The 14,101-nt window shown below is 40.9% G+C and overlaps 1 long non-coding RNA gene across 1 annotated transcript in view; it reads right to left on the reverse strand.

Moving 5' to 3' along the window:
* The window catches only part of LOC142648016 (uncharacterized), a 67,447-nt gene that overhangs the window by 27,454 nt on the left and 25,892 nt on the right, over window positions 1-14,101 (reverse strand). Inside the window, exon 2 of the long non-coding RNA XR_012847585.1 lies at window positions 3,695-3,829. This is a non-coding gene — a long non-coding RNA (uncharacterized LOC142648016). The remainder of the gene's footprint in view (window positions 1-3,694; window positions 3,830-14,101) is intronic.

Genomic DNA, 14,101 nt, shown 5'->3' on the forward strand with positions numbered 1-14,101 from the left:
GCAGATCTAATCTGTTTGTTTTTAAATATGGATAATAAAATATATTTTTTGGTATTCTTTGCAGAATGTATTGACACACATTTGTACACATGGTGATGACAAGATGGAACTTCGGACAATATTCAAAATAAAAATTTAGTACATCTGATGAACAGCGTCCCTCTGCCAATTGTGCCTATCCTACGTTATGTACAAAATGTTACTTACCTCTCTTTTGAAAAATTGTATATTGAAATTGTTTGGGAAGTGCATATTTAATAACAATTAAAAGTTCTCTTTAACTGGTTGCAGTGGCAGGACGAAAATGCTCGTCCTGAGCGGCGGGTCATTGCCGCATTAGGACGAGCATTCTCGTCCTGTAGTTAAACTGTCACCGCTTGTAAACAAACGGTGACAGGACAGTGACCTCAGCTGTCACAGACTGCTGAGTGTCACAGCTATCGGCGGCGGGACCAATCGTGGCTCTCCGCCCCGGGGATCGCTGTGATTGGTCAGTCACTCCAGACTGACCAATCACAGCAGAAAAGTAAATTGCCGCCCTTCCTCTGTGACGGATCTCCTCATTTCTGTCACAGTTGTGACAGTTCTGAGGAGATCGGACCAGAGAGAATTTAGTGCGTCCCCTCACAAGTGAAATACTCTACAAAAACCCGTTTTTTAACCCCATAAAGCTCCCCGATCCACCTCCCCTCCCCTCTCCTTTTGTGGACCTGTCAGAAGTTACTAAAATCAAAAAAATAATCTAAAAAAATTATAGGTGGTAGTGTAGGATATATATAGGTGATTCTTTTATATGTATATATATATATATATATATATATATATACACACACACACGTGTATATTATATACATACATACATACGTTATAAAGTATATATATATATATATATAATATATATACGCTATATATATCGCATGCAGATGTCTGAAAAGGAGTGTTAACCCTTCCTGCGCTGACGTTTTAGGCGCGGTTTTTTGTTTTAGCATAAAATAAAAAGTTACAATTTAAATAATCTAAAAATTAGTAGTAGTAGTTTAGGTAGGTTACACATATACACACACGCATACACCAGGTTTCTGATGACATTTCAGATGTAGTTTTTTTATTTGTCATAAAATTTTAAAAAAGTTTAAAAAAATTGTTAAAAAGTATCAAATTATGGCTAAACATAATTACACTGTGGAGTAGGCCTACACCATGCCGTGTTCAGATACAGACACAGAAACCGCCAGTGAGGATGAGGAATACTTCCTTATTTTGTCAACCTCTAGCGATAGTGAGGAACCCCCACAAAGGCGGAGTAGGCAGAGTGACAGTCAGTCAAGTGACTCCAATTGGGTGCCCCCAAATATTTTTTCACCCCAAATTCCTGAATTCACTTCTGCCCCAGGAATAAAAATTGATACCACTGGGTACACGGAATTAAATTTTTTTCAAATTTTCTTCACGGAGGAATTGGTGAACCTAATGGTCACCCAAACAAATATTTATTCCGAACAGTATCTGGCCAGTCACCCCGCGTCATATTACGCTAGAGGCCAGATGTGGCATCCAACATGTGCTGCAGAAATTAAAAAGTTCTGGGGGCTCCTTGTTAATATGGGGCTTATTAAGAAACCCACCATACAGTCCTACTGGTCGACCGACATTTTGTATGCTACCCCAATATACAGGGCTGTAATGGTGAGAACTAGGTTTGAGGCAATATTAAGATTCCTCCATTACACTGACAACAGCCAGTGTCCCCCGCCTGGTGACCCCAACCAGGACAGATTATTTACGGCTCTGACAAGAATCAATTCAATGTGCCAAAAAACGGGGCCGAAGAGGAAGCAGAAGGCACAAATCATATAGATCCAGATCAGGGTCGTCGCCTGAGGCACCGGAAGAACTAACACCGCAATTTAATATTATCAATATTTCATCTGTCACACTCACTACAGCCCAAGAAAAAGTGCTTTCGTTCGGTCTCAACTTTGCCCCTTCTTGCAATTTTGACCCTTTTAATACTCTCTTAGATGTAAACAAATTCATCAGGAACCTTACAGTTAGAAGACATTTTATGAATTGCCCGGATATGGAGTATGATATACAAAATTGTGAAGAAGACAAACCACTTAAGGATGTCCAGAATCTCAGAGCCTTTCACTTTGACGAACAAAAAACGCTACTAGATCTGGAAAGTTTGAGTACAGAGATTCAAGAACAACAGGTTAACATCTCCACTGATCTCAAAACCACCAATCCTAATTTTTATCCAGTAGGATCCAGAACTGAGTCCATGGACCGCTTTCAAACTGCAATTGAAAAAGACTTGCAACATCTATCGGACACGGTCAAATTACAGAAATATCCCAAAAATCTGTCCAAGAAATTAACCTCAGCAATGAAGTCATTAAAAGACAACAATGATTTGATCATAAAAATGTCTGACAAAGGAGGAAGCATCACAGTCATGGATAAAGAAATGTACAGAACTGAAGTCACCAAACTACTTTCGAATAAAGTCACCTATAAAATCTTGGACCACAATCCAACTAAGGACTTCCAAATTAAAAGCAGAAAATTAATACAAGAAGGTCTAAACAACGGTCTACTCACCAAAAAGCAGTCTCTCTACATTGATGTGGAACACCCGATCACACCTATCCTACATGCCCTTCCGAAGACACACAAAGGCATTAATCCCCCACCGATGAGACCAATTGTATCGGGTATAGGGTCCCTCTTGGAGAAGTTCTCGGAATGGTTGGACTCTCTCCTTCAACCCTTGGCAGCGAACACTCCCGGGTTTCTCAGAGACACCCAAGATGTTCTAAGATCTTTTCAAAACGAAAAGTGGTCCCAACATTTTGTCTGGTTAAATTGTGATGTAAATTCGCTGTACACCAGTATACCTCATGATGTAGCACATAAAGCACTCAAACACCATCTATCAAAATATAGTCCGTACAGTCAGGAACTCCAATCATACATCTTGGATGTCTCAATGTTTTTAATGCAGCACAATTATTTCCAGTTCAACAATAAATTTTATTTACAACTTAAGGGTGTTTCGATGGGGGCCAAATTCTCGCCCTCCCTGGCCAACCTGGTAATGGCATGATGGGAAGAATCATACATTTTCTCAGATAAGAATTCACTAAACAAGAATTTATACTGGTACGGTCGTTATATCGACGACCTTTTGTTTATATGGAAAGGTCAAACTTCTGAAATACCTTTATTTATCAATTACCTAAATTCCAATTCAGACAATCTTAAATTTACTTATACTTATCATTTGAACAATACAATCTTTCTAGATCTAGAACTCAAAGGAATCGACGGTGAAATAATATACACTAAAACACATCGAAAACCGATCTCGGGAAATACTATCCTTCATGCAAAAAGCAATCATCCAAAACAAACAATAACATCTATTCCCGTAGGTGAAATGCAAAACGTAATTGTAATACAAGTATCAGTTATGGAAGAGAACAAAAAGTAATTTCAAAAAGATTACAAAAAAGAGGGTACCCTGACTGGACACTCAAAAGAGCAGCCTCAATCATCTCCAGAAAAAGTAGAGACAATATGTTGACTAACACTAAACATTCTACAGTACCCAACATAAATAAACCGACTGTTATATTACAACATAGCAATCAATTTTCAAAAATAAAAAAAATCATTTTTAAACACCTACCAATTCTCACGGAAGACCAGGTACTAGAAAATATCTTCGAAATATAGGTGTAGAGTTGTAGCCTGCAAAGCTCCTACTTTGGGTAATGTCTTGTCCCCTTCCATGTTACAACCGGATGAACGTAAAACCACTTGGCTAGAAGAAAAAGGTTTTTTTCAAATGCGGTTCACATCCGTGTAAAGTATGTTCCCATGTTTCCCAAAAAAAAACCTTTACAGATTCTACAGACACATATAATTTTCATCCAATTACATTAATATACGATCAACATTTATCAGATTTTTAAGCTCCCAATGGAACAGGGCAAGTAATGGATGTAAGTTCTTAATAGCCAAAATTATCTTGAACATATCTAGGCTATTATCAAGACATTAGCACAAATACATTCCGTAATGTTCTATTTTTTGCCTTAGAATTAAATTCATGCTTTCAATTATGTGAATATACACATACAACCATTCACGTTCTGCATCATGCAACACATGCAACATAAATGCTCATTATACATATAAAAAAAAAATTCTCTTTTGTCAATATTAGTTATTGTCCACATTTTTTACTTTTATACATTATTCACTATCCATATTATACTCACACAAGTTTCTGTATTTATCTATTGTCTTTGCTATGCATGCTCTAATAACCTGTAGGGTTTATCTCCGGTCAAAAAGCAACTATTTTTTCCTTATATTCAAAATAAACATCGTTCGATGTATCTAACATTGTTACACAGCGAAACCTTCAATGACAAGTATTAACTTACAGAAAAATTCACTCATCTAGTATGTTTTCCAGCATTCGGCACCGCTTCGGATGTTTGGATTCACCCCCCTGATATGACATGTGCCGACTTTCTTTCATTTCTCTTCCTGCGTTCCAAATCATTCAGAGTGAAACGCAATTAAAATTCACCTGTTACTGACATGATATAAATCCTAACCTTGCTGTCATACTCTTCACTTCAGCCATGATTAAGGACGCGGAAGCCGTCTGAAACGCGTTGGCAGCGTGCACCTTTGTACATCCACCTTTCTCTGTGGGATATTGTCTCCATATTTTTACTATTATATAAATATAATGTTTCCATTTTAAAACTACCAACCTCCCAGGAATGGTTTTTGTGCTGGAATCCGCCTTCCTATTTTCCACTAGATTATTTAAAATTAGGCCGCTTATTTCACTTCTGAGTGAAATATTTTCAGAGGCATACACCCCTAATAAAAATATTGCCATAGATGAGTCACTCATGCTCTTCAAAGGAAGGCTACGATTTAGGCAATACTTGCCAAGTAAAAGGGCAAAATACGGGATAAAAATGTATAAGCTCTGTGAGAGTGAAGGTGGGTACACCCACAGATTTAGAATTTATGAGGGAAAAGACTCAGAAATCTGCCCAACAGAGTGTTCCCCTGTCCTCAATACAAGCGGCAAAATTGTGTGGGACCTTTTGTACCCCCTGCTAGATAGAGGTTATAACCATTATATAGACAATTTCTATACTAGCGTCCCACTGTTCCAATGCCTATTTGAGAAAAATACAGTCGCCTGTGGCACAATACGGAGGAATCAAAAAGGCCTCCCAAAAAATTTGGTCGGCCAAAAACTGAGACCTGGTGATAGCAGGTCATTGTGTAATGGGACTGTGATGGTGACCAAATTTAGGGATAAAAGAGATGTTTTTATCATCACGTCCATTCATGGGGACAGCAGCACCCCTGCTCCAGTAAGAGGGTGTAATGCCACAGCCTTCAAGCCTGTGTGTATACAGGAGTATAACCAACACATGGGTGGCGTAGACCTGGGAGATCAAATGCTACAGCCATACAGAGCAATGAGGAACTCCCGCGTATGGTATAAGAAGACTGCAGTGCACCTCATACAAACAGCGCTGTACAATTCCTTTATTATTTATCAGAAGTCAGGGAATCAAGCACGGTATCTTGAATGCCAGGAAAAAGTAATAAAACAACTACTTTTCAAAGACCGAGCAGAAGAGGCTGCAAGTACATCCCATAGTAGTGAGGCCAGCAGAATTGTATCAGGGCAGCACTTCCCAAGTGAAGTGCCCCCCACTGAGAAAAAGAGAAGACCGTACAAAAAATGTCGAGTCTGTTATAAAAACGGAATGGGAAACGACACGGGCTATCAGTGTGACACTTTTCCTGATAAGCCAGGATTGTGTATGAAGGACTGTTTACGCGCCTACCATCATTCCCTAAATTATTAATTTTATGACTTATTCTCTACTTTTTTTTTTACCCATTTTTGGCCTTTCACCCCTATTTCCAGTATATTATTGCCCATTTATGAATTGGAATTAAACCTAAAAAAACAACTAAATACTTAATTATACCCATAGATAAATACTGAAGGACAGTGTTTTCTGCTCAGTCACTTCAGAAAGTCTGCAAATAAATTGTGCCTGGAATTTATCTAAACTAGGCCCAAAAAGCGCCCAAGGCGCTCCTTCAGTTTTATGCTCTCCCGTAATTCTAGCTGAAAATGAATACTTTCAGGGTGTAGTTTCCAAAATGGTGTAACTTTTTAGGAGTTTCCACTGTACTGGCACCTCAGTGGCTCTGTAAACGTGACATGACACCCAAAAACCATTCCAGCAAAATCTGTTCTCAAAAAGCCAAATGGCACTACTTCCCTTCTGAGCCCTGCCGTGGGTCCAAACAGCAGTTTTTCCACCACATATGAGGTATTCCCGTAATCAGGAGAAGTTGCTTTACAAATTTTGGGGTTCTTTTTCTCCTTTATTCCTAGTAAAAATTAAAAATGTCTAAGTTTTTTCAGAAAAAAAAACGATTTTCATATTCATGGCCGAATTCCACTAAATTCTGCAAAAAATCTGTGGGGTCAAAATGCTCACTATACCCCTAGAAAAATTCCTTGAGAGGTGTAGTTTCCAAAATGGGGTTGCTTTTGGGAGGTTTCCACTGTTTTGGTACCTCCAGGACGTTGCAAACGCGACATGGCACCGAAAATCATTCCAGCAAAATCTGTGCTCCAAAATCCAAATGGCGCTGTTTCCCTTTTGAGCCCTGCTGTGGGTCCAAACAGCAGTTTATTACCACATATGCGGTATTCCCGTAATCGAGAGAAGTTGCTTTACAAATGTTGGGGTTCTTTTTCTCCTTTATTCCTAGTAAAATTTAAAAATGTCTACGTTTTTTCAGAAAAAAGTTGGATTTTCAATTTTACAGACTATTTCCAATAATTTTAGCAAAACACCTGTGGGGTTAAAATGCTAACTATACCCCTTGATAAATTCCCTGAGGGTTGTAGTTTCCAAAATGGGGTCACTTTTGGGGGCTCTCCACTGTTTTGGCACCACAAGATCTCTTCAAACCTAACATGGTGTCTAAAATATAATCTAAAAAAAGGAGGCCCCAAAATCCTTTGCTTCTGAGGTCCGTGTTTCAGTCCAAGAGGATGTGGGATATTTCTAAAAACTGTAGAATCAGGGTAATAAATATTAAGTTGCAATTCTTGGCTAAAACGTTCTGTGGTACAAAAATTTGAAAAATTGCTGCTAAAGTTCTAAGCCTTGTAACGTCCTATAAAAATAAAAGGACGTTCAAAAAACGAAGCAAACATAAAGTAGACATATGGGGGATGTTAACTAGTAACTATTTTGTGTGGTATTACTATCTGTCTTACAAGCATATACATTTAAATTAAGAAAAATGCTAATTTTCACAAATTCTCTCTAAATTTTGGTGTTTTTCACAAATAAATACTGAATTTATCAACCAAATTTTTTCACTAACATCAAGTACAATATGTCACGAGAAAACATTCTCAGAATCGCTTGGCTAGGTGAAAGCATTCCAGAGTTATTACCACATAAAGTAACATATGTCAGATTTGAAAAAATCGGCTGTGTCCTGAAGGCCAAAACAGGCTGTGTCCTTAAGGGGTTAATGCTGCCCAATTATGGAGTGGGCCTATAGTATATGGGTCACAGTCATACTTCCAGAGGGTTTTTCCGGTGGATGAGATGTCACCAATTGGGGGATATCCTCTCTGCGTTTTTTCCCTTTGTGGCCCCTATTATCCCTTTGTGGCCCCTATTATTTGCTCTCCTAGTGGGTGTCTCCGATTTGGGGATACCAACGTGGGGATCATAAGAGGGAGGCTTCTAGGGTTACCATATTCTATGCTTTCGCCCTGTCACTTATATAGGGATGGGTGATCGCTGGATTTGGGTATCCTAGGACCAATGACTAATATGGTAATATTGGAATATAGTATACCTTATGAGGTTTAGAGGGAGTTATATGTTGAAATACTCATCTAAGTTATGCACACGGTCCCCCTGGCTCCCGTCCGTGACAGTCGGGCGGTAGTCATGGAGACCGGACGTTTCCATAATTTGAATATGCTGTAACATGGCACGTTGGGTCACGTGAACGTGGTTTCTAGATTACATCAACACTTTCATGACGTATCTTGTGGTTCACACATAGGCATTGGAGATGACTGGATGCCGATTTGATGTTTCTAGTTTTAACAGAAATCAATGTATTTATTTATATTGGGAGTGCGGTTTTCTATCTGTTGAGTCTATGTAAGTGAATTATTATATATATAATATTTGTATTCACTTATGTGATCACTTGTATTGATCTTATTAATGTTTATATGAATTTACATATATAATTAGTATGATGATGTCATATCCCCTATATATATATGTAGCACTTTGCATTTTGTTTAACCCCTTCCCCCTCCTGGACGTACTATTAGGTCATGGTAGCTGTATCGTTCGCGCTCCATGACCTAATAGTACGTCTCAGGAGTAACGGCCGTTTCGGCCATCCTCCCGACACATACAGGAGCTGTGACAGGTGCTGTCTCGTACAGCAGCTGTCACAGTTCCTACAGCGGGGACCGATCGCTGTGTCCCCGCTGATTAACCCCTGAAAAGCCGCGTTCAATAGAGATTGCGGCTTTTTAGGGGTTAAGCTGCCATCGCCGGCCTGCTACACAATAGCGGCCGGCGATGGTGACTATGGCAACCGGACACCAAACAATGGCGTCCGGCTATGCCATCGACGAAAGCCTAGTGGGTCCTGACAAAGTCAGGACCCACTATGCTTGCTGTCAGTGAGTAGCTGACAGTTCTAATACACTGCACTACGCATGTAGTGCAGTGTATTAGAATTGTGATCAGGGCCTCCTGCCCTCAAGTCCCCTAGTGGGACAAAGTAATAAAGTAAAAAAAAAGTTAAAAAAACATGTGTAAAAATAAGAAAATAAAAGTTTTAAAAGTATTAAAAGTAAAAATCCCCCTTTTTACCTTATCAGTCCTTTATTAGTAATAAAAATATATAAAAATTCACTGTATTTCTTCGATATATATTAACTTGTGCTCCCACAAAGTATAGGAAATTGTAATTCACTGAAGTGATATATGAGTAAAACGTATACATTTTATTTCATAACTCTCTAAAAACAGGGGTATAGTCACCACTGTGAAAAGCCCCACCGTGTGCATTAAAAACGTATTAAACACATACTCCAAGTCCTGGTTCGTTTGTGAACCCTCTCTGACTGGGTATACTTGAAAGATGCAAATATGGGATCAACGTTTCAACATTGGTATAACAGTGGATTAGACCCTAAAACACACCGGAGCCTGCAGTTACCACTCCTAAATCTCCTGATGCTAAGGTACACAACAGTGCCACTGTTCCCTACGCTATGATCCCTCACTAACCTGACCCTACGCGTTTCTATACATATCATCAGGGGTCTGTAACTTGGTCATTCTGGCTAAGATGCCAGCGATATTAATTCATTAGCAGATATTCTGCTGTACAACACGGAAGCGTGCACGCATAGATGTCAGCGGCACGCTTCACTTCGGGACTCAGAGTTGATATAACTAATACTCCTCCCCCTGGCCTCGGCAGCGCACTTCGAAACAGCCAATCACACTAGCCCACCTCATTCGTGACGCCTGACCATGTGACTACCGGCCGTCAGCTGACGTACCCGGAAGTAACATCGACAACATCAGACGAACGCGCAGGTGCAGTGGGAGGCTGTAGGCGCATATCCTTACTGCACATAAGCCCATTCTCATCGAGGATGGAGTATGATAATAGCAAATAGGGTAGATATTGCGGATCAGCTCAAAACCGCAACTCGGCTGCCATAGATAAAGCACCTTCTCTGTAAATACACTTGGTATGGATAAATAAGCGATATTAATATTTGCCACACTTTAGAATTTTAAAACACTTCTCTTGAAAGGAACGGCTATACCTGTCAACAATGAATGGTGTACTTCAAGTAGCTGTATTGTAACCAGAATTACCAGCCACACACCTACTTTAACAACCATAAATAGTAACATTGAAATGTGTATTTAAATGAAACAGGTATAGTTTGTTTGCTCGTTTAGACCTTCAGGCTGTACACAAGCCAGTCTATAAATCCACTGGGCCTCTTTACGCAGAATAAGATTGTCCCAGTCCCCTCCCCGTTTTGGAGGACGTACCAGTTCAATCGCCTGAAATTTTAAGCATTCTGCCCTGCCTTGATGTTTTGTATGTACATGTTTGGATATGGGAGTATCTCCTTCATTTGTAACATCTCCAACATGTTCTCTAATCCGGCGCCGAAACTGCCGCACCGTTTTGCCCACATAATTCAGTGGGCATGGACATGTTATCAAATAAACCACCCCTGCCGTTTTGCAATTGACAAAGTCTCGAATATCATACTTGACCTTGGTGGTAACACTTTTAAATTTTCTCCCATTCTGGATAAAGTCACAAGCTTTACAACTGCCACATCTATGTGTGCCTGGTATCTGCCTATCCAGCCAGGTTCCTTTTTGTGTTATAGGGTCAAAGCAGCTGTGCATCACCCTATCCCAGATGTTTTTACCTCTACGGAACGTGACTGAAGGCCATTGTGTAATCTGATCCACCAAGTCCACATCTGCACCTAGGATACGCCAGTATCTTTTTAATATTTGCATGATCTCAGATTGTTTGGAGTCATAAGTACCTATAAGTCTCGTAACCCTTTCCTCTTTTCGTTGTCTAGGGACTAAAAGACTCTGCCTGTCTGCATCCCTCGCTACCTCATAAGCCTTTCTAATTACCCCCTTTGGGAAGCCTCTCTCCTTCAATCTATTTGTGAGATCCTGTGCCTGTATCTCAAAGTCATCCATCGAGCTACAGTTCCGGCGTACTCTCATGAATTGGCCTTTGGGGATACCTCGTTTGAGGGGATAAGGGTGACAAGTATTCCATTGTAAAAAGCTGTTAGTTGCTGTCTCCTTTCGGTGTACCTTAGTACGTATTGTGCCTTCCTTAGTTTTCATAATCTTTAGATCTAGAAAAGATAATTCCCGATCACTGATTTCACATGTAAACCTCAGCCCTAGATTGTTTTCATTAAGGGCTGCCACAAAGGCATTGAATTCCTCCACTGTGGAATTCCAAAGCAACAACACGTCATCAATGTATCTAATCCAGATACCTATTGATGAAGTCCACTTAGCAAATTTATCCCCAAACCCTACTGTCTCTTCCCACCAGCCAAGATATAAATTTGCATAGGTGGGAGCAGTAGGACTCCCCATTGCTGTGCCACGTTGCTGGTGGAAGATGCGGTCCTCAAAGATGAATACATTCCTTTCTAACACAAAATGTAACAATTGCAACACAAGCTGATTGTGAGCCACATATTGAGTGCCTCGAGATTTTAAAAAATATTCCACTGCCTCACAGCCAAGTCCATGTGGAATAGAGGAGTACAATGCCTCCACGTCCAGGCTAGCCAAAAATGTATTTTGTTCCAGCGTAATACTATCAATTTGTTTTAAAACATCCATAGTGTCACGTACATATGATGTAAGACCTAGCACAAATGGACGCAACACCTCATCTATATATGTACTCACATTCTGGGTTAGATTATTGATACCTGATACAATAGGTCTGCCACGTAAGGGAGGGTACCCTTTGTGAATTTTGGGCAGGCTATAAAAGCATGCCATGATGGGAAATTGTGGAAACAGAAAGTTAAATTCACTAGCACTAATCAGGGAACTACTCTTTGCATCACGTAGGATGCCTAAAAGCTCCTTTTTGAACAGTGCTGTGGGCTTCTCTTTTAAAATGGTTTAAGTCAGGATTGAGCAAGATGTCCTCACACATCTTCTTATAGTCTTCTCTACTCATAACCACAATGTTCCCACCCTTATCGGATGCTTTCAGAATGATGTTTTGTCTTTTTTCCAAAGTGGTAAGAGCTACACGTTCAGACCAAGACAGATTGTTGTCTATTCCACTCACATCCTGACCCAGAGCCTTAATCTCATCTCCCACCAATTCAACAAACAGATCTACATTTGTTAAATCTCCCAGTGGCGGTAGTTTCCTACTTTTAGTTTTTAAATTGGTAAATGGACCTAGTCCTGGAGCTCTACTTGATTCCTCAAGCAACCCTTCCAAGGCTTCTAGGCCTTCCAAATCAGATTCTTCTAAACCCATTTCCAGACATTTCTTTCTATTGTGATGCTTAAAGAGGCCCTGTCACCAGATTTTGCAACCCCTATCTGCTATTGCAGCAGATAGGCGCTGCAATGTAGATTACAGTAACGTTTTTATTTTTTAAAAACGAGCATTTTTGGCCAAGTTATGACCATTTTTGTATTTATGCAAATGAGGCTTGCAAAAGTACAACTGGGCGTGTTTAAAAGTAAAAGTACAACTGGGCGTGTATTATGTGCGTACATCGGGCGTTTTTACTTCTTTTACTAGCTGGGCATTCTGACGAGAAGCATCATCCACTTCTCTTCAGAACGCCCAGCTTCTGGCAGATCACGCTGTGACGTCACTTCCCCAGGTCCTGCATCGTGTCAGACGAGCGAGGACACATCGGCACCAGAGTCTACAGTTGATTCTGCAGCAACATCAGCGTTTGCAGGTAAGTAGCTACATCGACCTGCAAATGCCGATGCTGCTGCAGAATCAACTGTAGCCTCTGGTGCCGATGTGTCCTCGCTCGTCCGACACGATGCAGGACCTGTGAGTGACGTCACAGCGTGATCTCTCGAGAACACGCTGTGTGTCTGTGCACTGCCAGAAGCTGGGCGTTCTGAAGAGAAGTGGATGATACTTCTCGTCAGAACGCCCAGCTAGTAAAAGAAGTAAAAACGCCCCGATGTACGCACATAATACACGCCCAGTTGTACTTTTACTTTTAAACACGCCCAGTTGTACTTTTGCAAGCCTCATTTGCATAAATACAAAAATGGTCATAACTTGGCCAAAAATGCTCGTTTTTTAAAAATAAAAACGTTACTGTAATCTACATTGCAGCGCCTATCTGCTGCAATAGCAGATAGGGGTTGCAAAATCTGGTGACAGAGCCTCTTTAAAAAACTTTATCCATTTCAATTTGCGAGCAAATAAATTCAAATCCTTCACTCAGGTAAATGAATCAAATTTCACTGTGGGGACAAATGAAAGCCCCTTCTCCAAAAGCATGTGTAAAGGATCTGCCAGGCACAGCTTCGGGGTTAACTCCCAGAACTAATCAGTCAGCACCTGAGAATACATCCCTGAGACTGACTCCTGCTTCCACCATTCAGGCTGGCAGGCTTAGGAGTGGGAGAGCCTATCGTAACCTGGCCAGTCTCAGCTAGCTCCCGCCCTCGGTCTATTTAAGCCTGCACTTCCTGTCACTCGGTGCTTGTGATTCTTTCCTTGTGGTTTCCTGGCCCAGCTACAGCTCCTGCTATTTTTGATCCTGCTCCATACAGACCCTGGCTTACCGACTACTCTTCTGCTTTTCGTTTTGTACCTCACACACTCCTGGCTTGACTCGGCTCGTTCACCACTCTGGTTGCTCACGGTGTTGCCGTGGGCAACGGCCCCTTTTCCTTTCTTGTGTTCCTTTGTATGTTTGTCGTGTTTGTCGTGCACTTACTGAGCGCAGGGACCGCCGCCCAGTTGTACCCCGTCGCCTAGGGCGGGTCGTTGCAAGTAGGCAGGGACAGAGTGGCGGGTAGATTAGGGCTCACTTGTCCGTCTCCCTACCCCCTGCCATTACAGCATGATCTCAGATGGACTTAAATTGTATTCAGATAAATTGATGATTTGTAACTTATCTGTTCCTCTTCCCTTTATAAATCCTTTTGCCCCCTCAGCATGTAGCGGGAAATGGGGGGATTGTTGGATAAAAAATTACTGCCACTGTTGGAAGAAGCTCTTGCCTGGCCTCTATTCCTACCTCTGGCACCCCCCCTATATATTTGTCTACCGCCACTAGTCCCAAAAAATGGGCCCACTCTTTCAGAGTCTGTAGTTTCACTCTCAGATGTGGAAGGGTCAGATTCTCTTAAACCCCTACTTTGCTGCTGCTGTTGTTGTT

The sequence above is a fragment of the Rhinoderma darwinii genome, chromosome 1 (assembly GCF_050947455.1).
Source record: "Rhinoderma darwinii isolate aRhiDar2 chromosome 1, aRhiDar2.hap1, whole genome shotgun sequence".
Taxonomy (NCBI): Eukaryota; Metazoa; Chordata; class Amphibia; order Anura; family Rhinodermatidae; genus Rhinoderma; species Rhinoderma darwinii.